Here is a 25956-nt window from a genome sequence, read left to right on the forward strand (position 1 = left end):
CATTTCTACGTATAATATGTCAAGGAATAGAAACTCTCTCTGCACTTTGAAGCATTGAAAACAACGTTTAACATAAAGGAGGAATACAACAAAGATGTGAAAGTAGCAAGAGAAATTCTAAACGTAAAGTTGAATGTAATTAATTTGTTTTATTGTTAGAGAAAAACGACAGGAAATTTTTTGGTAAGTAGTTTGAAATTATGAAAATGTAAAAATAATATCATAAATAAATACGTAAATAAGTAATAACGTGAATAAATATAGACATTAATAATATATAGAAAATTTAAGAGGAGAAAAATACCTTACGAACATATTACACTAATCAACTGTGTAGATATTATTTAATACGAAATGATCGTTTATGTAAAACAATTAATAAAGTGATTACTCCCGGATTAAAAAATTAACCATAAATATTTTAAAAAAGATTTCTTAAATTTTATGCAAAGCACGTATTTTTATTATTTCCATTAATTTTTATTAATCATACTTTACGTAGACAATACTTCGATGCATATATCTAAAAAATTGTTGCATTATAAAAGATATTATTCTTTCCTACGTCGGCAACGCGAAAGATCAAGTACTTGTAAAGTATGTTCAATCTTCCACTATATTTACTCTTCGTCTAAACTATTCATCTAACACTAGAACATACTTTATAGTAGAGAATATCTTCGAAGTATATAGTCTCAAAGCTGGTCGAGCAGAAGGACGAAGAACACCACAATGTAGCTTCAGCGAGTTCGAGGACGGATTACGTACGCTCAACTTTGTCTCTTCAGGTTTTGCTTTTCCACTGCATATCCTTCTTCTTCATCTTCTTCCTTTATAGATCCTTCTTCACTTCTCACAAGCATTTGCAAGAATTTCAATACTAAGAGACAGTAGCTTCAAATTCCTTTTAAACACTAGTTGTTATCAAGTATACCTGAACTATTAGTGTGAAGATATGTCGTATCTTATTACAATGAGAAAAAAAAAGATTGAATAAATAAATCATATTATCCTTCTATAAAAATTCTATATACAAAAATATTAAAAAATTGATATATATTACATTTTTTAAATAGTATTTTTATATAAGATATCTAAAGTCTCTTGATAAAAGAAATTAAAATGTTAACATTTAACAAGACAAAATTTGTAATTTTATGAGATAAACAGCGGCCACAATGAATCTTGTGAATATCACACGAGAGAATTTTCTTTTAAAATTTAATAGTTGTGGTACAATATAATATTTTAAAAATTTTTACTATGCATTTCAGTAAAATTAATCAAACTTATTTTATACTTTATTGTAGTTTTATTAATGAATGAGGAAGATTTACATTAAAATTCTTCGAAATACAATGCTGTCTCACGACTATCATATTTTCAGGATAAACTCTAAAAAAAAATTCTCCCGTGCATGGATTGTTACATTAAGGAATTCCCAAAACTACATTTTAAATACTACCTTCAACCGTCCCTTGTAGTAGTACCTGCCGACATCAGGTTCAATGAGGCAACAGCTCGAGGAGAAAGCCTTGAAGGAGCGATAAAAGTGCATTATTTCAATAACCGAACCGATTCTTCCGAGCTAGCGGCCTCCGACGACAGGAAACAACATCCTCTGGCAGCCGGCCAGGCGGTAAAGAAATGCCGAAATCTCGTCTTCCCAATAATCGGATGTGTTCCTGCAGTGTTCCTGGCACAATGCAGTTATCCACTTCAATGAATTTATCCCTTTCTCCGACGACCTATCTACCTCGCTGCTCTACTCAGTATCTTCAACCCTTACTAGATTCTTGAAATTCGGTTTCCTTCCGGGATTTGTTGGCCTCATACTCTACGTTTGTCTCATAAAATTACAAATTTTGACCTGTTAAATGTCAACATTATAATTTGAAATGTCAAGAGGCTTTGGATATTTTATAACTAATCAGAAAATGTACATTTTATGCACAAAATAATTTGAATTGGCGAAACCTTTTCAAAAACTTTTAAAAATTAAAATTTTATTTTATATCAATTCTCATTATTTGTCATTTATTTTGTAATGTCGCTCACGTATAACGAGAACAATTATAATGTAACTAGGAACATTATAATAAAATAGGGTTTCTCAATTTTTCTTCTGACTTGCTATTATTTTAATTATTTAGGATATTAATTGACTAATTAAATGCTCTATGAATATAAAAATCATTAAAATTTTTTTTTCTAAAAATACCTAATTATTGTCAATTTATTGAATAATTGATGGTAATAATCGAAATTTTTTTACACGTATGTAAAAAGTGCAAATTTGTAATTTGTTTGGAAAAACAAATAATACATTGTTACATCTGTTTCTTGTAATATATACATAGAAAGAATTAGCTGGTAGACTTTTCTGTATGCATCTTGCGAATTTACTTTTTCGAAAACTTCAAATATAAAGCGCATCTTGTACTTTAGCTGCAAGCTGAATCTGGGTATAGCCATAGTGCTGCGACACCTATTCGCTTTATCTTCTTTTCGAAAATCCCTGTTGCCCTCATTGGCGTCTTTAAATTGCAAGTGGTTTAGGGCTGACCTTACGTTTCGTGATACGTGTACAAAATATTTTGTACGCTGATGCATTCCTTCTCTTGGCATTCCATTCTCGGTTCCTCCCTCTGGGAAGACTACGGTTTTCTTTATAGATCCATACGACGGAAACGAAACCGGTGCGCAACATATATCCCATTGTTGAATCAATTTGCAAACTTCGAAACCATTCGTGTCTCGCAAGATAAAATGTTGCCCGTGAAAGTTATATTTCCGGCGAAACAATCTGCCATGCTAAACTTACTACATAGTTACTTCTTATACAATAGGGATAGTCAAGTATCGAAGCATAGGATATTATATAAACTCTATTCTTCATTTTTTCCTAAATTATATTTATCTCATGTTACAGCTGGATTCAGAATGTATACGATAATGAGATTTACATAAATAATAAGTATTTTTTTTTACTTTTTATCCACAAACTCGTGAAAAGGCTATTACTAATGGAAATACATAACAATTGTGCTACAAAGTAACAGAAATCGAAATGAGAATTTTACATTTAAATTGGTCGCAATAAACTCGACTGTTCTCCGAGCGTATAATGAAGCTTTAAAATAGTTTGCAGAACTGTTATCGCGAAAAGCAAAAAAGAATAAATAATCAGATTTCGTAGCAAGAAGTAATCTGCATTTTCGACGAGGTAATAAACGCAACAGCAGCAGCGTTTTGCAGACTGAAAAACAGTTTCTGTTTATGAGAGAATATCGCGAGACTAAGTAACAGCAACTACCATGAACCCTCATTACCGCGAATCTGATTTTAATGAGAAAGAAAATTGTACGAAACTTTAATGATAGAAAATGTTCAGTCCGCGAATTTTTGATACCACACGGATAATGATTTCATTGAAACGCGAACAGACCAGTATGGCCGAAGTTAAAGGTTAAGGAGGCGTGAACTTACGACAATTGGATGCCAAATGCAAACGTATGAAGCTATCGGAAAACTTTCGAATATCTACTATTCTTTTCGGATCCTCTTTGAAAAAAAGCAATTTATGGCGATTCAGCTTTTTCTCATTTTCACGATGTGTCGAGGAAAGGATAAGATACTTCCAAAAATACTTTTTTTATTTCTTCAACCCAAAAGTACGACATCCAAACAAATAAATGCAAAAATGTTCCTTTCGAATATCTTGATCAATTGAAATGCATATTAGTTTCGAAGTATTACTACTATTTTTCTTTTAATGTATAAAGATAACTTCGTATAAATAGAAAAAAATATCAATATTTTTTCTCAAAAAATTTCTGCTTCGTTAAAAATATGTATTTATACAAAGAAGCTAAAATAATTCTAAATGTAATTTATTTTTAAAATAAATTATGTAAAGAATTATTATTCCAACATCTACATAATTTTGACCGTCTGGCTTTTCTTCTAATTGATTTATTCATAATGTCGGTTCTGTTTCTAACTTATTATTGAAGCTGACATAAGTTATTAATATTAAATGTGTATATACGTTTAAAAATATTAATAAATTTGATTACTTTATAGAAAATATATCAAGTTTATTAATAAATATTAAAATAAAATAATAAAATATAAAAAATATATGTTTATATTGCATTTCATTATTGTTGTATAACGATTTTACTTGAAAAGTAGATATTTTATATCACATATAGAAATTGCAATTTCTCAATATTTTTTCATTCCTAAAACAAGCCAAAATATTTTTTTCAGATCTGTCGAGAAATGAGGAAAACAAAAATCTGCAAAAAATACGAGAAAAATTTTAATTTACTGAAAATTGTATAAAGTTTGTTGAAAATAAATTTTCAATTTTATTCCGTAATGTATAATATCTTGATACTTTTAATTACATTTTGATAAACATTTTAAAGTTAACTATTTAAATATGGCCAACAGTAAGTTTTAATTTTCTCAACTATTCCGTTTAATAAATCACTTTCGTAATTAATTTTTGTGTGGAATTCCTATACTTAGTGGAAATTATTTATGCAATTATTAATGTTAATAGGAAGCGAGGATCAAGAAACGAGAAGATAATAGTCGAATTAATTAAATTCATATACGAATTCCAAAACGCAAACGAATTCCACGACAGCTTAGAGACAGAGTTTGAGTTTCGAGGATGTTGGAACGTATCCAGACAGCGTCTGAAATAACGTCTCCAATATTCAGAATTTCATGCGTACAAACTTATTGTCTTCGGTTGAATATATTTATCCTTTCGACATTCAACTTTCAAGATCGAACATCGAATTAAAGTCTGGTAATGTCCGGTAATGTATATATTTAGCATATCTCTTCCACAAAGTTGAATCCACATCTGTTTGCATTTAAAATTATGCTACGACTACGAATAAAGCGCGAGAATAATTTACTTGTTATAAAATTACATTGTGTTGTATATGCCGCAGTTATTGTTAACTGTTTGAGCGTATACACCAACTACTACAATTAATTAGTTAAGTGTGCACGGATGGACAGAGAGAATAATATATATGCTACTATAATTTCCATTTAATGTAATAACAAGTAATAAAATACAATGATTCGGAAAGTTCGCGAAAACCCAGTTAAGCAAAATTACATGTACATTGTGCATATAATACTAATTTATGTTATAATAAAGATAATTTACAGTCTTTAATTACAGCAATATCATTATATATTATGTAGTACGCCTAAAGGGAAATATTCCAAGCATAATAAACATCGGATAATATGATATACATTTTACACTAATGTGATTTCACCGTACTCTTTAGTTGTTATTTTTAATGAAGAGACAAACTCTCAAGAATGTCATTTGTTCGGTAAATTATGTTGGTCACAAGAGCAGCTGTCCATAAATAACCGATAAAACCACGGTAAAATCTCTCCCCCCTCCCCCCTTCTATCCTCTACGATTTGTCCGATCGCCCTTTCTAGTGTCTCGATTAAGGCACCCCCGTTCCAAATTTAATCAATCTCGATAACAAATGTACACGCTTGTCAATAACACGTCTCGGCTCTCGCGCGTACGATAAAAGTGCCGCGATAAACGTACCGCGGATATCGAATATGGTTCGCATTTTCGCCCGTGACGCTTTCCCATGCTGATCCACCCCAACGATCGAGCGGGCGATCAATCGATCCCCGGAATCTCTCTCACTTCCTTCGCTAAACCAACGTCGAAGTAGTATTCCCCGTATCCCTGGCGTTCCGCACATGCACACAACGAACGCGCGTTCGCACGTACAATATGTACACACACACACACACACACACACACACACACACACACACACACACACACACACACACACACACATATATATATATCTACGCACATAGACAACCGCGATGTTCCCAGTTTTCCCTGGATCTCAGAGGAGGAGATTTCCGCGCGCGCAGGTGTCCCGCGGCGAAGATTCCCGGAGGAGATTTCCTGGGAAGTCTAACGCGAGAGTATCGCTTCTCCAGCGTGTGAGATTGCGTTGGGTGTGCTTTTTCCCTTCCCCCTCCCGCTCTACCGCCCGAGCGATTTCCCTCGGTCGCAATGGTCTCTCTTCCTTTTGCCGTCGCGACGGAAGAAGCAACGTCGATGCAGCGACACGGATAGAAGCAGACAGGGAAGTAATGTGGGGGATCGTGGAAGATTGAGAAAGGCGGAATGGGTAGGAGGATGATGGATATGCACTTTATTATGTTACAACGGCTCTAGAAAGTGGTTTTAAAAAAACCACTAAGTTTACGAGCAATTAATGCATCCTACAGTATGAAGGTATAGATGCATAATGTATAAGAAAATCAACCAATTAGAGTTCTTTCGTGAAAAGAAAAGATTCTGATTGGTCAATTCTCTTATTGGCTTGCTACAATAAGCCGTTACCTAAACTTTAAGTTTTAAGTCGTAAAAAATTGACCAATTACGAATGTGAGAAGAATAATCAATTATAATTGGTTAGTTTCTTACAGCTTAAAGAGGTAGTATAGTATAATTAGATAGTATCTTAAGAGCGAGAGTACAGAGTCTTATATAACGTACAACACATAATGCATAAGGAAATGAACTTATAAAAATCCTTCATTTCCTTTTTTTCTATAAAATAAAAGACTTTGATTGATTGATTGATTTTATTATGCCTTATGCGTTATGCATTATCCAAGAATCTGTGCTCCTATCCTTATTGTAGAAAAGCCCATTATACTTTTGCATTATGCGTTATGCAGAAGTCTGTGCTCCAGCTATGAGTTTAGTGAAAGGAAAAAAAATCAGTTTCTTTCGAGATCGATTAAGACGCAGTAACGAATAATAATAACAATACTTTTCTTGGGCATGTACACGGTTTTCAAAATATCCTGATAAAAGGTCACCAATGTTAGCAAGATACTCGTACCAAGGTAGAACAATAAAAATGTTCATTCACTTGTATAATTGAAAAACAGAACGGTATATCGAACGGTCAATATCGAAGCTCTTGTACTCGACGTTCTCAACATTGGAGATTGGCAACTTGTTCCGATTGTTTGTCCCCTCAAGGACTACGTCTTTGTATAAAACCGCAGCTGGTACTCCGACGAACCGAATCAAATACGCGAGAACTTCGAATTTTCAGTCGCATCTCCCGAGCCTCGGTGCTTCTTCTATTTTCACCGATATGTCGTGTCGGTGAAGCGTAACGCCGATACACGGGAAGTATTGGTATCGGGACGAAAGAATGCTTCCTACTATCGACGGAAAAGTTCACGCACGAATCGACGAATGGCGATAAATGTGGCAGCGATTGGGAACGGGTCAGTGGATGCTCCTGCCTCATTCGCTTCTCTTTTCTTCTGCGGCAAACTGTACATAAGTATATACTGTGATAAGGCAAGAGATGTTTAATTTTTCCATTACGATAAGCGCATACAAAAGACGTCTGAAAGATTATTTCTCGCTTTCTTCTGCGGGAGAATTCCACTCGAGTGAAGGACTTCTTTCCAGGCAAGAGGTGCAAGTTGACGTCAAATAAATCCATATGTATGGACAATGTACATACATATTGATTTACTCTGTGGCTCTTGAATCCGTTATCTTGTAAGATAAGAAAGATTTAATCCAATGATTCTCATGATTCAATTCATTTAAATATTTTATATGTAATTTATAAGATTAATATTTTATATACAATAGACATGGTATACTTTTAGCAATTAGCAGTTAAAAGACCAGCAAAGTTTTGGAAAAAAATAAATTCTTTGAATCCTTTTTCAAAACTCTATGTATGAGTTTGGTTTTAAAATCTTCTATCCCTCTTATATCGAATATAAATTATGAATATTGATGTACGTATACAAATAACTAGGTACATTGCTTTCTTACTTCAGAAGTGACATAATAAAAAAAACGTGATTTTAGACTTATTATTACAATATAAGTATATATAAATTATTTTTCGCATCGGGATGCCAGGCAATTATTGATAATGGAGGTAACTGGACGAATTATTATTAACAAAGTACGGTTCTTATTAAGTAATCGAATAAATAAATATTACCCTATTAATCACTAGAAGTAAACTAACTTAACTTCATAAAAAATTGTCATAATTATCACAATTAAAAAGGATAGTTAAAAAAAATTATCAAAATTGTCGCAACTCAGAATGAGTTTTTTAAGGATTGTGAAACAAAAATTACGTTTGATTATATTAAGAATATATTTTTTTACCAACATTATAGTTATCAAAAATTTTTTAGGAAATGATTTTTTTCTCTTTTCTGGGAAGATTTAATTCTTTTAGTTGTGTTGTTTTTTCGAAATAAGGGAACAATATCATCTTTACATGATTAAGTAAAAAATATATATTATTTGTATCAAGAAAATACATTAAAAATATATCGAATTAAATGAACTGTATTCGCGGAAATTGATTTAATTTGTACGATAAATATTTCTTCAAACTACGTTAAAAGATTACAGAAAAACCTATATCTAAAGATTAAAAATTAATGCATACTTAATTCAACAATAAAGGAGAAATATGTAATGCTGGAAGAATATATAATGCAACGATCTATTTGGCCATTTTTCCTGGCAAGCGAATATTTGATGTGACACTAGTAGCGCGGATTAATATTTACAAACCATAGATCGCGCACGTCGTCTAAACCAATATTTCACATTGCCCCGAGAATGGCTGATTTATTTCGCCTTCCTGGCAATAGTATGTCGTTCGCTTGGAAATAGACGGCATATCACGTAGAAATAGTAACTTTAATACGTAATATGAAAATAATATTAAAAGATTCGAAAAATGTACACATAGTATTCTTTCTCCATGGACAATGAAACTTAAAGAAACTTAATCCAAATATATTTGCTTATAAAGCTCTCATTATTTCTATCTCGACTTAAATGGGAAAACTTCGCTGAAAATGGATTACTTGCTGAAACGTTTACCGCTTGCATTTATCCGTAGATAGAAGACAAAAATAACGGATTATTACATTAAGGAAAATATGATAGCAAGAAAAGTAAGCTGCATTCTGTGCATGTACATATCAACATTATAAATTAAATTTTTATAAGAGAAAGGATCCTATTTTCGAAGCAGATCTTAATAATGTTCATATACAAATTTTTACAAATATTTTTATACAAAGTTTTTAATTCTATAAACTGCGTGTCAATTCAGACTTGAAAAACAATCGCAAATCAAAATCGAAATATTAATATTTCAAATTTAATTGATCGTTAATTTATCTTAGTAATAATGCCAAGAAACATTTTAAAAATTTGAAGAACTTTTTGCGAAAAACATCGCTTTAAATTTCTCTATATGTATTGCATTGAATTCTAAATTTAGTAACAAAATCTTTGTAGACGAAATAACAGAGCATAATATATAGTAACGTCTTTAAATATATAGTAACGTCTTTAAATATCTTATTTTCAATCGCTACAATAGCAACTTTTTTTAAGTTTCTTACTTTTCGTGAAATTATTTAAGTTGTAATACCCAATTAAAGGAAACAATTTTCAGAAATCACGTGTACGTAGTCAGCTGGCGCTCCAGCAATCAAACTTACAGAAATTCCCGTAACGTCGTGAAAGTTTTCCACGGTTTTGCCGAGGTTCTTACGTCTTTACTTTTACAAAAATTCAGACTCCAATAAAATCGCGAAGTGGAGAAGATCTTCAGATTGGTCCAATTAATGAATACAGCATTCCAATGACTTTCGAACGTTGATTGGTTCGTAGACCACTCGTCTGTATAGAAATACGAAAGCTATCCTGCGCGACCGTTGACTTTCCTCTTTCCGTTTCGCCGTCGAGTCGCAAGCACTCCAACTTAGATGAAGCCGTACGACAAACTAACTACTTATTAATTTACTGCCGACTAATGGGCCGCGCGAAACGCTTGGCAACGACGTTAGTATTTTAAGCGACGACTTCCGGAAGTGCAAGCCACAGTCAGAAATGAAAGTTGGCCGTTTGAAAGCCTACCTCTACCTCCACCGAGACGTTTATATATGATGTTTTGTCTAAATATTTATTCCCATCGCCATGTTACAACCGTGTTGGCGTACGAATTACACAAAATTGCATGACATTAGAAAAAAACATTTTTCAATACAAGCTATCGTACTAAATCCATTAAAAAGGCAATGGAAAAATTTTAACATTGTAGTAAGAGATCTGCAACCTCCAGCGAATTCAGTAATTTTTTATTCAGAACAGGGTAAAACAAGATGTTTTATGTATAATTTTTTAGCGTGCTACGTACGTTAATGATTGATGGAAGTGGAAAGTAGTTTTATGCACCATTTCTTGCACAATGCGTACGCCGTTACGTGACCCTCATCATGATTCTTATTTTAAAAATCGAAGTTAATAAGTATACATTATATCAGAGTTTTACAGAAACTAAAATTCCCTGCAATTTTCTTTGGAAGATAAACCGGTAGTTCCCCGACAGGCCTGTCAACTTAATCCATAAAATCCTCTAGTAAATTAGATTTTAATTCGATGGTTGTGTCTTAGTTCGTGTCACGTGAGGCACTTGCGAAATATTCGGCAGACATGATTCGGGCTGCAGGCGCGACACGCGATTAAGAGGAAACGATCCTAGCCGACGTTAATGTCTTTCATGCCGCAAGCAGGTGTCGTAGATGAATGTAATACGTTAATGTTTAATTCACTGGATCTAATATGTGGGCCATAGTACATAAATCGTATCTTAACTTGTCACTATGTCCGGCCGATTGAGTCATGCGCGGTGATTAATGCGACTTGTTAAACAGAGATTGAAATTAGAAAGAGGTCTGCGATACATGCGGATATGGTCAATCACAGTTGCATATTAGGTTGAAAAATATTATTTGTTTTTTTTTTATAATCTTATTACAATATATAATATTAGTATTGTAATCTCGCGTGACTTACGAAAGAACGCTTCAAGAAATCAAACCGTCGATAAAAAGGTGTAGAAAGAATAGAAAGAATAGTTCGGTTAAAATCTCTAAAAATTTAGTTAAATACTAGATTTAAAAATAATTTTGTTTGAATAAAAAATAATTATGTAGAGCATTAGAATGTTAAAACTTTTTGTCATGAATGCTTAAACATTGTACGTGATTGTAAGTAATTATTTTGATGGTCTAATATAATTATTTTCAGATCTGTATCTAGCTAAATTTTTTAATACTTTAGCAAAATCGTTCTTTTTTTATAGAGATAAAATTCGAAATAGAATACGTTGAAAAAGACATCGACATTTTGTATTACGAAATAAACCGTGGGAGTTCAAAAGATGTTGAAATACGCGGACGAGAATTGTTTCGTAAATTACAAGCGCACGATTTTAGTAGTTGCAGACGCCATCGCGCATTAAGCTTTGCTCTTGAGACTACGTCGCGCGATTCACGGCAAATGTTTACAACGCCTGAGTATTTCATAAGCGGGTGCAATTAGAAATCTCGAGACGACGAATCCGTTTTGTTTTTGAATGCTGTACTCTTTTCTCTCCTACGAATGTCCACAATGGATGATTACACAGACTCTCGGTGGTGCCTTACAACGGAAAAAGGGAAGCAGGAAAACCTGTGCTTAAGGTTTTATTTATAGCCGGACGAGCCACCGTTAATCTGGAAAATCTGTAGAGTACCGTGCTGCTCGTAAATTACCGAGACATAAATTATTATTTTCCGTGCAAAGCAGGCCGAAGACTGGAAACCAAATATTGCTCTTTACTCTGGGACATAAACCATTCTGAATATCCCATAAATATCTCTTAACGCATTCGATAATGGCACAGTCAGATTCACGAAATTTTTAAAGCTATAAAAATTGTAGGGAATTTTTTTTAACAACTATGAAATAGATATATTTTAAAATAGTAGAGTTTACATTTATGTTAATATTACATCTAATGTAATATCACTCTGAAATTGCATGGAATCATTAACAAATATCTCGTGTAATAACAGATAATACCAACACGTTATGTAAACTGTAACGAGATTGCAGTAATTAAAGGGAAGGTAGTGAGGGCAATGTCATACAAAATAGAGGCGGAGTATGTTCATGTTATTACAAAGCCTATGTATGTCCGAATGCTTTTATTAAATGTTTGTTTTTACGCTGGTAATCGAATTGAATTCGTTCTGATAAGTTATTCTATGATAGTAATTCTGATTTTTTTCATAGACGGAATTTATAACTGTCCAATTTTGCTCTTTTAATACTTGTATTATAATAGTGATTTTTAAACTTGTCGGATAAAGAATGATGGATCACAACAGATAACAAAAAAAAGCAGCTAACACGTGTTAGTTTAAAAACACAAATTCATATTGTCACATTTCAACAATGTTCTTTCCCGGATCGCCAAAACGTTCTCGTTTATATAAAAAAATTGTTTCAAGCGAAAAATGTAATTTTAACTTCAATACAAATAATAAGAAATGTAACGTTAAGTGCACTGTTTTCTTTAATCCTCTCCTAAAAGAAATGGGAGCGCAATATACGTATAAGACAATAAAAATAACGAAATGGAAATGCATTGGAGGTGTATTCTAAACGTCCTTCGTTGATTTTATAAAACGTGGACGAGATAGTCGAATATGCATCGGCAAATATCCAGACTGTAGATACTGTCCATAAGAAAATTGCGCGGTGGTTTATAAATATCGGATTCATGTGCATTAACCGGGATTTTCCGTTTCGTTCCCATATCGAATTTCCATCAAGAGTAAATTCTTGTATCTGAATGCGTTCCGGGGATGCCAGATAATGCCGCATCATTAGACTAAGACGGACAACAAAGGACACAGATAGCGGGCACTATTAGGCCGGGTGCCGTTGATACCACCTCTTCTTACTTCGTCAGCCGGTATCGCATAACGTTTTGCACAAACGTGCCCAACAACAATGGTCGGCATTCCCGCGTTTCCGGCTTAACGATACATCTCTCTGTCTCTCCACACGAGCTACAGTACATTAGAGGCACCCGGAAGGGAAACCGCGCAAGTTTACGAAGCTGTTTAGGAGAAATGGTAATGAGAAAACTCGAACAGAGATCAAACGTAAATCTTATTTTTCTTATCTGCGTTCTAGGAACAGTGAATCTCACCCTTTTAAGAACTGACTATCTTGGCATAGCGAGCAAATTTTGAGTGGCAGATGGTTCGCGTATCTCCTTTATTTTGTTTTTTATGATTGATGTACACAAGATTAAGAAAGAATTAAATTTGACAGAGATAAAAAAAGAAATTTCAAATATAATTAAATAGTAATTTGTGAAACGTGTATAACATATTTAAAAACACAGAACATTTTTATTTTATGAACATTTATATAAATATTTATAAAAATTGTTATTGAATTTATAACGTAGAAATTTGTTTTAATTTAAATACTTGTATGTAATACATACAAGTTATTGTTGGAATCTTTTAATTATGAAATCCAGATTTTGCCCCAAATACGCAAACACTGCATAGAACTATCCGCATATTACTCCGCTTTCATTTGTCAACAATTTCGGAGTTTCACTGGTTTCGCAACGTCAGTTGCAAAGGGAAAGTTTTCGGTCATTTTACGAGCGCGCACATTGATGATTTCTCGATGAATTGTGAGAACTCCATTACGCCGTTCATGGTATGCGTGAATTGTGCGTTACGAATAAAAATATTTGTCAGATCCTCGATAGGTGAGCGAATTTTAAAATGTGCGAGATAGCGCTTTGCGCACGGTATGATGTGTAACAATTTATAAATTTGCAACTGCGTTTTTTGCGAATCAATATTACGCCGTTACGGTCTGAGCGTTCGATGTGCTTTCAAATACGCTCGATTACATCCAACTAGACACAAATGTTCTGCATGTGACACACGAAAAAAATAAGGAAATATAGATAAAATTTATTATTATAACCTATATATACAAAGTCAATTGTATAGATACAAGTCAATTCCTTAAATACCCTTCAATACGTACCTCTTAAAAATTTTTTAAATAAAAATATATTTCATATAGAGAGCTGCTAAAGTAAATCTTTTTTAAAGATTTTTGTGATATCAGAAACAAGAAAAAAAAGTTTTTTCAAAATATGTCTCAAATAAAATTTATCTGTTTAATATGATTCAACATTTTTATCGTGGATTTTCTCGTGTTAAAAATCATACTCTGATATACAACAATGATATACAATAAACTTTTTAAATTTGCAAATAAAAAATTTTGTTATATTATTATAATAATAAGAAACTTACATAGATGCGATAAGATAGTAAATGATTGAGTAGAGCACCAATTGAACAAGCATGTGATTAATTCTTTGTTATAATCCGTTCAATAACGTTTTTAACTTTAAGAGGGAATTCTATTACTGTGAAGACATTGCAAACATTAAATTTGCACCTAAATCCGAGACCTCTATTTTCGTTAATGACGTTTCACTTTTAATAATCTCCCGCGGGATCTTTTTGCGCACAACCTCACGTTTAATAATCCCCCACTTAAATTATGCCTGCACCTGGCTGATAAAAGCTAGGAGGCATTTTTACCATCGACCGTCATCGACGCTTTGCTCTCTTTTGCATTCTTCGTCGTCCTCCATTTCTCCCCTTCGATCCGCCATTCTCAGCCCAGCCTTTTTCTATCCAGCTGCAGCTCTCGTCCAATATTGGAAAGAGTGCAGCTCGTTGCACTCGACTTAATAGATTACATTGCGACGGATCGAGCCTTCGTCCAGGATAACAACGGCGCGGCACGAAATAATTAATAAAAAAGGAAAGAGAAAGAGGTGAGATCGAAAGTCGCGCCATGCCTTGAGAGAATCAACCTACAAGATAAATCTCGGCGAAATTTTAGTGACGCGTGAACGATAAAACGCTGAAAAGGAATTATTTCGTGCCGTAGAGCTCCAATCGAAGTGCTACCGAGTGAAAACGACTTCTTTCTAAAGTTTTAAGAGATGGTTCTTAAGGTACGGAGAATGCGATAGGGCCAGAAAGTTTAAGATAAGGATTATTGGGTGTAATGACGTTCAGGACGTAAATGGGTCTGATATTAGACCTAACTTCCGAAATTTCCAAGTTATAATTCATATGAATGGAGTTTTATACACACACAACTATAACTTATATATAAAATAAGTTTTTTATATTATAAAAATTAAAAAAGGATATAGATATCTCTTTCTAGCAAAAGATTAATTACCTTCGATTATATATATAAAAATTTAATATGAAAATAGGTTGGCATTCAATCTTAACAAACAAAATTTATTTAACTTTCATATTACATAAATATAAAAATAAATGTCTCAAAGAGAGAGAGAGAGAGAGAGAGAGAGAGAGAGAGAGAGAGAGAGAGAGAGAGGGTAATTTTATACATAGTAAAAACATTTTATATTTGTATTGAAAACTGTCCACTCAAGTCCTTAAAAAAAATTAAAATTTTGTGTTGAATTTTTAACATGTGGCATTGTCCTTTCATATATTAATTTAACATAATGTGATTATGTTATCTAAATATTTTATATTATCTAAATATTTTGTATTAAATTGATATTCAATATTTCTTAGTATCAAAGCAACACAATTTATGAGTAAGTGAATAAATAACTTAAAAATAATGTATTTTAAAATGTAAATTCTAAAATATATGAATAAAATACGTGTTAATTTAACAGGATAAATATTTCCATAGTTTGTATTAATTTTTTTACATAATATTTATGTTACTTTCTCACATTCGTCTTTTATTGAATTAACACAAAAATTTGAGTGGACCGTTTGGGACATGTAAAATGTGTTAAATTTACACAAATTTTTCAATTATGTATTTATTTTACAAAAATCATATTTTTTCAAATATCAAAATTATCGAGAGGTATAGAATTAATCGAATGGGAGCTTTTGGCATCTCTGGGTAAACAAAGTGACGCAGGAAAGCTGTGAAGATTATTCTGTAGTTTCACTCCGCATTTGAACGTTGTGAGCGTAAATAAGGTTAATTAAGGAGGATAATTCCCTAAGTGCCATTGTCCTTTTAGTGAAACAGGCAGGCATTATCTCGACTCGCATCGTCTTTCAATAACGCCGTTTACTTCGTGTGTTTCGTTCATGTCGAATACTAGCGAGCGATGTTCGTGTCCGTCGTAGTTAATGACCGCTCTTGGAATTGGCTTTGGAAATGTTCTCTTGACTGACCCGTTTGATGTTTTGTTTGCGCAAATCTACTCTGATGTGCTCGAGTGAATCAGATACTCGTTCGCGGTTACATCTTCAAATTGACTCGAATTGTTTATCGATTGCAAGGAGATTATGCTTTTTCCCTGTATTTTACTTTACTGTACGTCGCTTTATTTTGAGAAAATATGATAGATCGTGTGTGAATAATGTGTCAGTGAATAATGAACCTGATGTGTCAGCAATGCTGGTGTGGTTGCCTCAGTTGAAAGGATGTGACAGATGATTGATCGTCATTCATTAATATAGTTTTCAATAACATGTGAATAACGCGTAGCTACGAGCATTTCACACTGTTTTATTTTCTTTCGATAATTTTATCCAAACCTGTATATTTATTTAAGCATTTTGAGCTTATACTATTTTTACATTACATTTTTTTACAAATTACTACAGTAATAATATTCTTCTTTTAAATTAAGAAAGTAATATTTACAATATAATACATAGATAATTTTTACAAATATATGCAAGTATTTATCTACCTAAAATTATATTAAGAAACGAAAGCTAAGGATATATAAAAATTACTGTTCAAAATGTTGCCAATTAATGTTAACAAAGCTATTGTTCGTCTTTTTGCGTTTGCTTGCAAAGAAAACAAGATAACTTTAAACTTCTCCGATATGTCCAATTTGCTGAATCTGAAGTAACGGTCACAGCAAATTTCACGACAGACGAAGACTTAGAAGCAGTCACAGAAGCAGGCTAATTCTATCCGCGCGTCTATCCGAGGGACAATCCCCGAGGAACGAGTGCCAATTATACCCGGCCTGCCTTTCGTCGGTCACAGTAAATACAGATAAAGGTAATTGAAAGCAATCGTTCCCCGCGAGCTGTTGTTCTTCCGTTGAGTCGAAGACAAAGAATCTGGCCCACTTGTTCTTGCTAGCCATTGTTGTTGACTTTGTGTACATTCATATACACATATAACAAAGCAAGTAACTGCAATTTAATAAAAATCTTTACACAAAATTAGCCTCTTCAGCTTATATTCGTTAATTATAATAAAAATCGAATAAATGCGATTAATTTTCTTTCTTTCATCCGAATTTTTTACTTTCAAATTCTATTAAAAATACATTCTTTTTCTTTCATGATATTAATTCCGAATTTTTTAAACGTATTCTTTTGTACAATAATATCATTTGTATTTTTTGTATTGAATAGCGATGTGGTTTCTACTTCTCATTTAGCTGACACTTTGTCGGGGATATTGGGAATCACCAGCGTAACAGTGGGTGTGGTTCGATCGAGTAATGGACAGGACCCTTCGTTCACTGAGCAAACTCTAGGACAGAGCTTCGTAATCGAAAGACGTTTCTGGAGGAAATCCTAGAGACGCTTTCGTTCACAAACACTCCACCTTGCCAAGGATTAGAAGGATGGGTTTCGTATCTGCGCTGACGATTACATTTTTTCCCCTTTTCGTTACAATTCCAAAGAGTATTTTAATTTGTTTTTTTTTTTCAAAAAGAATTGAAGTACACGCATACATGCGAAATATCAAATTAAATTTGATTTCCTTTCTTTGTCATTATTATCAAAACATTTACTAATAGCTGCAAAAACATTTTCGCAAATTCTTGTAATTTTATTGTAATGCATTTTATATGATGATAATTTTGAATGCGAATTTATACGTGTATCGTTATTCCGCTTCAAAAATCCGAGTCGATAAAAATTTCCAGTGCGTTAAACTGTATGCGGTCTTTACACGACATGAGTTGACAAAGAAAATGCAAGTCATCGTTCGCTCAAGGATGCAAAATGATAAAAGCCCTACTTAGTCTTTTGTCATGTAGGTATTATCGTTCCATGGCTGCTTTGTTGCAATTATGTCAATATATCCCGTGATAAGAAAAACGATGGCTTGTCGCCCCATTTGCATATTTCTCGACAGAGCATTAAGCGTGCTAATTCTGTAAACGAGAATATGGTAAATTAAAAGTCAGTAGACGTCCCTAAATGTCCGTCAAATTCCGTAGATTACGAGGAACTACTTTTAAAAAGATTTTCCGTGGAAGATAATAATCCTTGAAGAAGTGCTTAAAGGGTCAAAATTCTCTTCATCAAGGGGAAAAGATATCTGAAGATGAAAACAAAGAGAGAAAGAGAGAGAGAGAGACAGAGAGAGAGAGAGAGAGAGAGAGAGAGAGAGAGAGAGAGAGAGAGAAACAAGTAGTTGCAAACCAAACTTAAAAATCATTAAAACATCAGAGAATTATATGTATTTAGATTATTAATATTATGTACAATTTATGATCATTGTAATATTAAGAAATAGATAAAAATAAAATTAATGTAAATATTTAAACATGATAAATTTGATATTGTTATTAAATATTGAAGATTATTTTGTTTATACGATAAAGAATTAATTAAAAGTTTCTTGCTAAAAAGAACATGATAAGGCAAAGCATAATTAATCACTTTAAATCTACTCCATTAATTATCTGTTATGTCAAAGTAATTCTTAAAATTTCTAATTAATCCTATTACTTTAAAGTAACATTTGTATTCAGTATAAAGTTACATAAATGTGATTTTTTAAAAAGAATTATAGACATTACTTTTGTGAAACTGTGGAACACTAAATAGCGTTAATTGATATTATTCTTTATTACATAATGTAAATATGTAGAATACGCTAATTTAATCTGCAAAGTAAAATGCATTTAAATAAGTGGAAACTAGTGTTTGTAATTCTACTTCGTGTAATGAGTTGCCTGCAATTGGATACGTTTCAACGGGATGCAATCTAATTACGTATGCATTTCAGCTCCTTAAATGCGTATATTAGTGGTTTCTGTACTAAGCTTGAATCTCGAAATGCACAACGTTCCAAGAACGTCGATTTAGAGCGATATATATGTATAGTGTTTTCGACATTTTATCAAATCTGTGCTATTAAAATCGTAATTGAAGATATTTTGCTATCTGAATAAACACTTTGCACTTACAAATTGAGAAGAAGATGTACATAAAAAGAAACATGTATAAAAATATGTAGTTGTAGATATTTTTTTACATTTTGAAAATATTATAGAAAAATAATGTATATTTTTGCAACGCAACGCCATTAATATTCTCTAATAGCGAATTTAATTGGACGCACTGGTGCATATTAAAGCCGTCGTACAAATTGACGCAAAAATATGTGTTTATAATTATAAAAATGGATTAAACATAAAATCCTCAATATATTTTATTGTGCTATTAAGTAAAAATAAATAAAAAATATGTATTTTATTATTGAAAATATTTGCCTTTTACTTTTACACTCAGATTATATCAATATACAACAGCTTTAATAATAGTGTGCATTAAATTAAATTCTAATAAAAAAATCTAAGCTGTCTCTAAAAAAATGAATATGTCTCTTATACAAAATGAATAGAAATTGATAGATATCTCTTAGAAGCAATATATTTTAAGGCAAGAAAATTATCGAAAATAACCGAGCAATCATCGCGAGATAAGTCAAGAACCGCATAGTCTAAGTACTTCTTGTCTCATTTCGTCTCTCTTCCCAATTAACCGCGAGCTCACCTCTTGGCAGTGTACATTTCACGTCCCAAGAGCAGTCGGCGCCCTTCATTAAAGTGCGATTCCGCTGAATATGCACCGCGGCCGATTCCGTGACATTTTCGAGGTGGGAAATATCGTCTCTAAGTGCCGCGGATGCTGTAGATGCTAGGGGCACGAAACCGATTTCTTCACGAATCTTCTTAGATCACGCCATTATCTCAATTGATGTCCCGCAATATTTCTCCTGGGGCCATTTGGAAGATTTTGTCCCGTCTGCATGACATATACACTCACACAGCGGCGACAGGATGCTCGTAGACACATGTACTTCCCCCCACTCTCTCTCTCTCTCTCTCTCTCTCTCTCTCCCCTCCTCTCTCTCTCTCTCCTCGACTCACCCTTTCACCCATCAGGCTTCGCCTCACTACTTTATCTCGCTTTAGCCTCCCGTATCAACTCTGGTACACACCGACGTACCCCCTTGTCACCCGCTAGTATAGCCGTCTTCGTGTGCGCGTATCAAGTGCCCAATAAATCCACGGTTTAATTAAACTAAGTTTAAACGGAACCCTCCTCCCCGCCAACGCCGTCGCGCGGAGCAGTTATATGTGTTACGTTCCTGATCCACCGCTAAATCAATTATCGGAGTTACCGACGCGATGTGAAAGGGTGTCACCTGGAAATACCTTCGGGCGGCTCGCATATTGTACGATGTACTTTTATTTTCGAGCGACGCTCGAAATCGTCCGCGATGAATTAAAAAGGGGATGGTCGAGAAAAAGAGTGGATTATACAGTGTGCACTTTTTGAACAGAGCACGATATATAAGTGATTATATGTATCACGAGACAATAGAACAAATTTTTAATTGCTACATGTCCGGATAAATTTTGTATTACATTTGGTAGTGTCAAAATATGTTAGCAAAAATCCATTAGTTACGACACAAAGCTAATGCTAATTTTTGAAAGTTTTTGTTCCAATAACAGCAATTATTATACTTGAGATATATATACATAATTTGAACTATATTAATGTAGTTTTCATTGTGAAATCAAAATCAAATTTTTTTATGTAACAAGAATATAATGCAAAAATCTAATAGAAAATTCAATGTTATTGTGATAGTCTTGATCTTTCTCTTGAAATGTTTCTTGTATGACATTTGTTGATTTAAACATAAAAATGCAAATATAAAAATGGTATAACTACATCCGTTATATTTTATAGAGAGATAAACAATGCATCACCGAAGCACTCTGCAAATAGCAAACAGTTTATTCCGTTGAATTTTGCACATATCCGCCGTGACTCATTCCTACTTTATTGATTTTGAGAAGCGAGATACGGTATCGCGTAAAACGTGCAAATTGTTAAATGGAAAGCGGATCGGTTTACGATGCTCGCCTATACCCGTCGCTGATTTATCATTTAATACCGTCGCTAAGTGGATGAAACGTTAGCTTGAGCGGCCGTATTTTTGACGATTAAAATGAATTTGCGCCAATCCTCCAATATCGCATCAAAGAAGAGTATTAAAGCATTTCATGCGGTCGTTTCTCCTATAGAAAGTATAATGTCGCGGAAAAAAGAGGAGAACCGATTAGAGTGACAGAGCCTATCGTATCTCTACAATCCATTATGCTTAATGAAAATGCAAAGCCGATACGCGCAATCAAATGTTAACCCTTGTAGCATGTATCGGAATTCCTTCAATAGTACGTATCACTTTGGCAGTGTGCAGATACACAATTAAGCCTAAGCCATTCGAACTATTTCAGATGGTACATGCGATGGGAAGGGCTCGATTAAACGGATCACTTCCGATCCATTTTACAATCAAGCCGATTGTTCCACCTACAAGCTTTGCTGTAGTGAGAACCTGTTCCTACCAACTTTTCTTTCCGAGCTAATTGTTAATTGAACAATAAATATTCAATATCGAACATTATTTTAGATTATTAAATTAATTAGTTTAAGATGTACAACACACATATATAAAATATAGGTATATTATATTAAGGAAAAATACGCTATGGTTGCCACAACCGAAAATAATAATTTTCACCCATCAATACATTTTGTTGTGTTAAGATATGTCAATCTTACGGTTATCACACAAACATACTAATTCTTATAATAAAAAAATATATTAATGCGACTTTTGATAACAGTAGTCATGTTTTTCGTGAGAGATTGATTCTTATTGTGCACTCTTAAAATGTGCGTGTTGTGTGTGTGTGTGTGTGTGTGTGTGTGTGTGTGTGTGTAACTCGGTCCAGGCTTGATATACTATATATTTTACATACCTAAATAACGAAAAATCTATTTTTTAGACACTGCTATTTATTATTTTTACAGACGATAATTAAATATAAGTTTGAAATACGTATATACATATTTTACGTATATATCCAGCATTGTGTTTTAAATTTACGTGGCGTGATTTTTAGAAATGTTTCAAAATGTACACGGCAGTAGCCAAATATAATGTACTAAATATACAATATGCAAGACTGTCTGAAGTCGTCCCGTTAGTCTCTGTAAATAGAAATATATTCGCCAGCTTATTTAATTTGGTACTTGCACTTATCCTTTGATCTTCGCCCCAGATATTCACACTCGCCGGTGTAATGGCAACATACCTACTCCGAGACGTTTGTGTCAGCTATATGTATGCTGTGCGACATGTATATCATCGACATAGTGACGGGCGGTCCAATACTCTCTTGGCAACCACTTGGCCAGTTACGCTTGACCGGTTCATTTACCACCGCTGAGAACGTGCAGTCAGGGGTGACTACCTTCGCGATCCTTGCTTCGCGATATTTGCTTCTTCTACTGTTCTCTCAGGCTCTTTGGTCTGATCAATTAAAGACAACCTTCGCTACTAAGACGATTATCGAATACATATACGCGTTTATACATATACTTGTACTTCTGTAAATATATTTCACTTCAATTACTGAGATATTTTCTATTTCCGAAATCTTCTTACATACAAAGCTGTCTGTTAAAAAAAAATATTTAAAATATAATTTAGTTGCTTTTAATGTTCTCAAAACAAAAATATTTTTCCTGGGTGCAAGTTCTTTCTCTTTTAAATATATTTCAAATATTGCAAGCTAAATTAAAGAAAAAGAACGTCACAAAATTATTGTCACAAAATTAAATACCAAAGAATAATTTTAAATTATTTTTCAAAAAAAATATCTAGATTTTTACCTTTATATCTATCTTGTATATGTGTAAGTATACTTTACGGATGAACAAACACACAATATGGTGCGTGCACTCTTGAGAATTTCAGAAGCGAATAACGACGACTTTAACGACCGTCTTTCTTGTTAAGATAGTCGAAGATGCTCAATGATGCGTTAAAGTAAGGGGACGTCATTCCATTTCAAAATGATAAAACTTCCTGATAACATTGTTATCTGCTATCTTGTTGCAATCTGAGATTGCAAGTGTATATTCTGAAAATATCAAAAAATTTTATCGTTTTTTATTATACTTGCGAAGTTTGCATCAATCAGAATAACGATCTCGTATTAATCATCTTTGATTAAATTCTTAGAGTTTCTAAAAATATAATTATAATTTTATTTGAAATAAAACATCTTTCATTATTTAAAATTTTATACAAAATAAATAAGGAATAATATTGATTCAAAATGGATACAAAATCGATCATATGTATTATGCTTACACAAAAAATATTACACACAGCTACTTAATAACTCTAATTCAAAGAATCAGTGTAACTCATTGCTTTGCATTAATATCGAAAACATTAACTTATACCAGTTGATGAAATGGTAAACATTTTATTGTGATTAGAGAATGGTAGATTAATGATTGATTGGCGTGTTAACAGTTTTGCTCAAACGCTACAAAACGCGTGGATGATCGCGCGCGATTGAAGGAATAATATTAATAATGTATATAACCCGCATCCAATGCGCGATGAACGCGATCGTATTATACGCCCCATAATGCAATACGTAAATATGCAGTGCAAAATAAACATTAAACCTCAATTGTTCATTACGTAACTTTAATGGATTTAATGTACATATTGATATCGCGCCGCTACATATGCTAAACCGAATAAACACCCATAATTATGCGAACATTTACGTATAAATCGAATCCCTTTGGTACCCAATGTACAATATTCCAGAAACCGTGCAGTTTGACAAAAGTCAGATAATGTAATTGGCGTAGATCAACTGAGAAATGAAATTTTGGCAATTGGAATAATGGAGGAATGAATTAACCCCTAATTATTCTCTTTGAACCTTTCGTATTGCGTCGTAGGTTTTTATATAAATAAACATATGCATACGGGGAAGATGTACGGATATTGAGCGTGCGTGAAATAACAATAAATTGTCACGACGAAATGGGCAAACATTCCATTTACACACAGAGATAATTGTTCCATCAGGACACACTTCATTATCACCCGCGTTGCGCAAAGTGTTAATGAACCTACAGACGTACATTTCCAAACAGGTAACAAGGTTGAGACGATGCAAACGAATTCACAAACGGAGCCTAGAGTATCCAAGAACAAACAATAACCGACTCTGAGGTGTTCGTTCCTATTTGCAAACAATTCCGAAGGAAGAAATACTTCTTACTGAACTATGCGAACCATCCGGAATTACTGTGTTTCGATAAATTTACTCGGGATTTCTCCATAAATTTGTTGCAGAGTTAAAATTAATGTAAAAATTACAATAAAAGCCAGGTCAAATACGAAAAATAACTTTAAATTTGATTAAATTAAAAAATAACGCTTCTAAGATATCAAATAATTCGTTTATAATTCGTTTATAATTTCTTTAAAATCTTTGAAGTGAAATTTAATTCTAAAGAGTGAAATCTTATTCTTAAAAACTGACATTTGAGCCACTCTTTTTCAATACTGGCTCAATTGTCATTTTTTCTTGATCTTTAAAATTAGATTTCATTCCAAAGATTTTAGATAGTAATGTTACAAAACTATTTAATGGATATAAAACTGTGAAATTGATTCATTCAATAATTTTATTTTTTATCTAATTACTTAATAAGAAAAAGAGAATAAAAAAAAATTTCACTGTTTCAATATACACTGAAAGAACAGTTTTGCTGAAGTATTTAAAAATTCAGCTATAGATACTATTTTGAAAATAATTTTGTTAAACCGTACAAAATAATTACGTAGGATGATCAAGCTGATTACTAAAATGTCGAAACTATTTGCAGCATTACTTATGATTGTTACATAATTATTCTAATGATTTAACAAAACTATTTCCAAATTTATATCCAGGTATATTTCTAAATACTCCAGCAAAACCGTTTTTTTTTCCGTATATCTCTGGAATATACCTAAAATATTATTTCGAGTGTTACAAGAGAAATGCAGTTATCATATTGACAATTTTGCAGTTTCCCACACGGAAAAAACGATTTTACTAAAAGATCTAAACTTTTGCTGGATACGGATCTAAAAATAACTTGATAGTTTAACGAAATTATTTTCAAATATGTCTGCAGCAAAATTTTAGATTTTTTTAGCAAAATCATTTTTTCTGTGTAGTAAATAATCTGAACCCATTATGCGTGTTGGTTAAAATATTAATAATAAGTACATATAATCTTGAACAGCAATTAGCAACTAAATTAAATGATAGTATCCCTTTGTAAATGCTCGGATTTTCTACAAAGCAAGAATTCAATGTTTGACTTTCCCTTTACCGTCAGTACTAATGGATCGTTAAAGTTTAACGATCCGTTAATGCTTGTCGAAGATAATACCTAAAACAATTCGCGGTTAGTCGATAAGGTTTAACGATGCCATAAGTATTTCTTTGCAATTCGCCATGAATGCGTCATCATAAAGATTAAGATCTCATGGAAAATGCGAGATCTATCGATCGCACTTCCTTCAAGTCAGACAAGAGTCGGCGCGTATTAATTATTATTTACCAAACTAAATAGATTTAAAACTAAATAGTCTCACGGTTGTTAATTGAACAGTGATGTTAAAGGACGACGTTGCCTTCCGCGCTCAGGCGCTGTAATAACGGCGAGATTTGCATTTAATCAGACCGAGAACTCCTCGCTGCGTTTCTTGTTGGCTATTGT

At 33.0% G+C, this 25956-nt stretch overlaps 1 protein-coding gene and 1 long non-coding RNA gene across 5 annotated transcripts in view; both read right to left on the minus strand.

Moving 5' to 3' along the window:
* Positions 1-25956, minus strand: part of LOC105151283 (protein amalgam) — a 285411-nt gene that overhangs the window by 165314 nt on the left and 94141 nt on the right. The window lies entirely within an intron of this gene.
* On the minus strand, positions 765-24494 carry LOC147909814 (uncharacterized). The gene is made up of 2 exons (XR_015545217.1): positions 22461-24494; positions 765-22356 (listed from the first exon to the last, which is right to left on the minus strand). It is a non-coding gene; the product is annotated as an uncharacterized LOC147909814 (long non-coding RNA).

Source organism: Acromyrmex echinatior, chromosome 5 (genome assembly GCF_024713525.1).
Source record: "Acromyrmex echinatior isolate Ae372 chromosome 5, ASM2471352v2, whole genome shotgun sequence".
NCBI lineage: Eukaryota > Metazoa > Arthropoda > Insecta > Hymenoptera > Formicidae > Acromyrmex > Acromyrmex echinatior.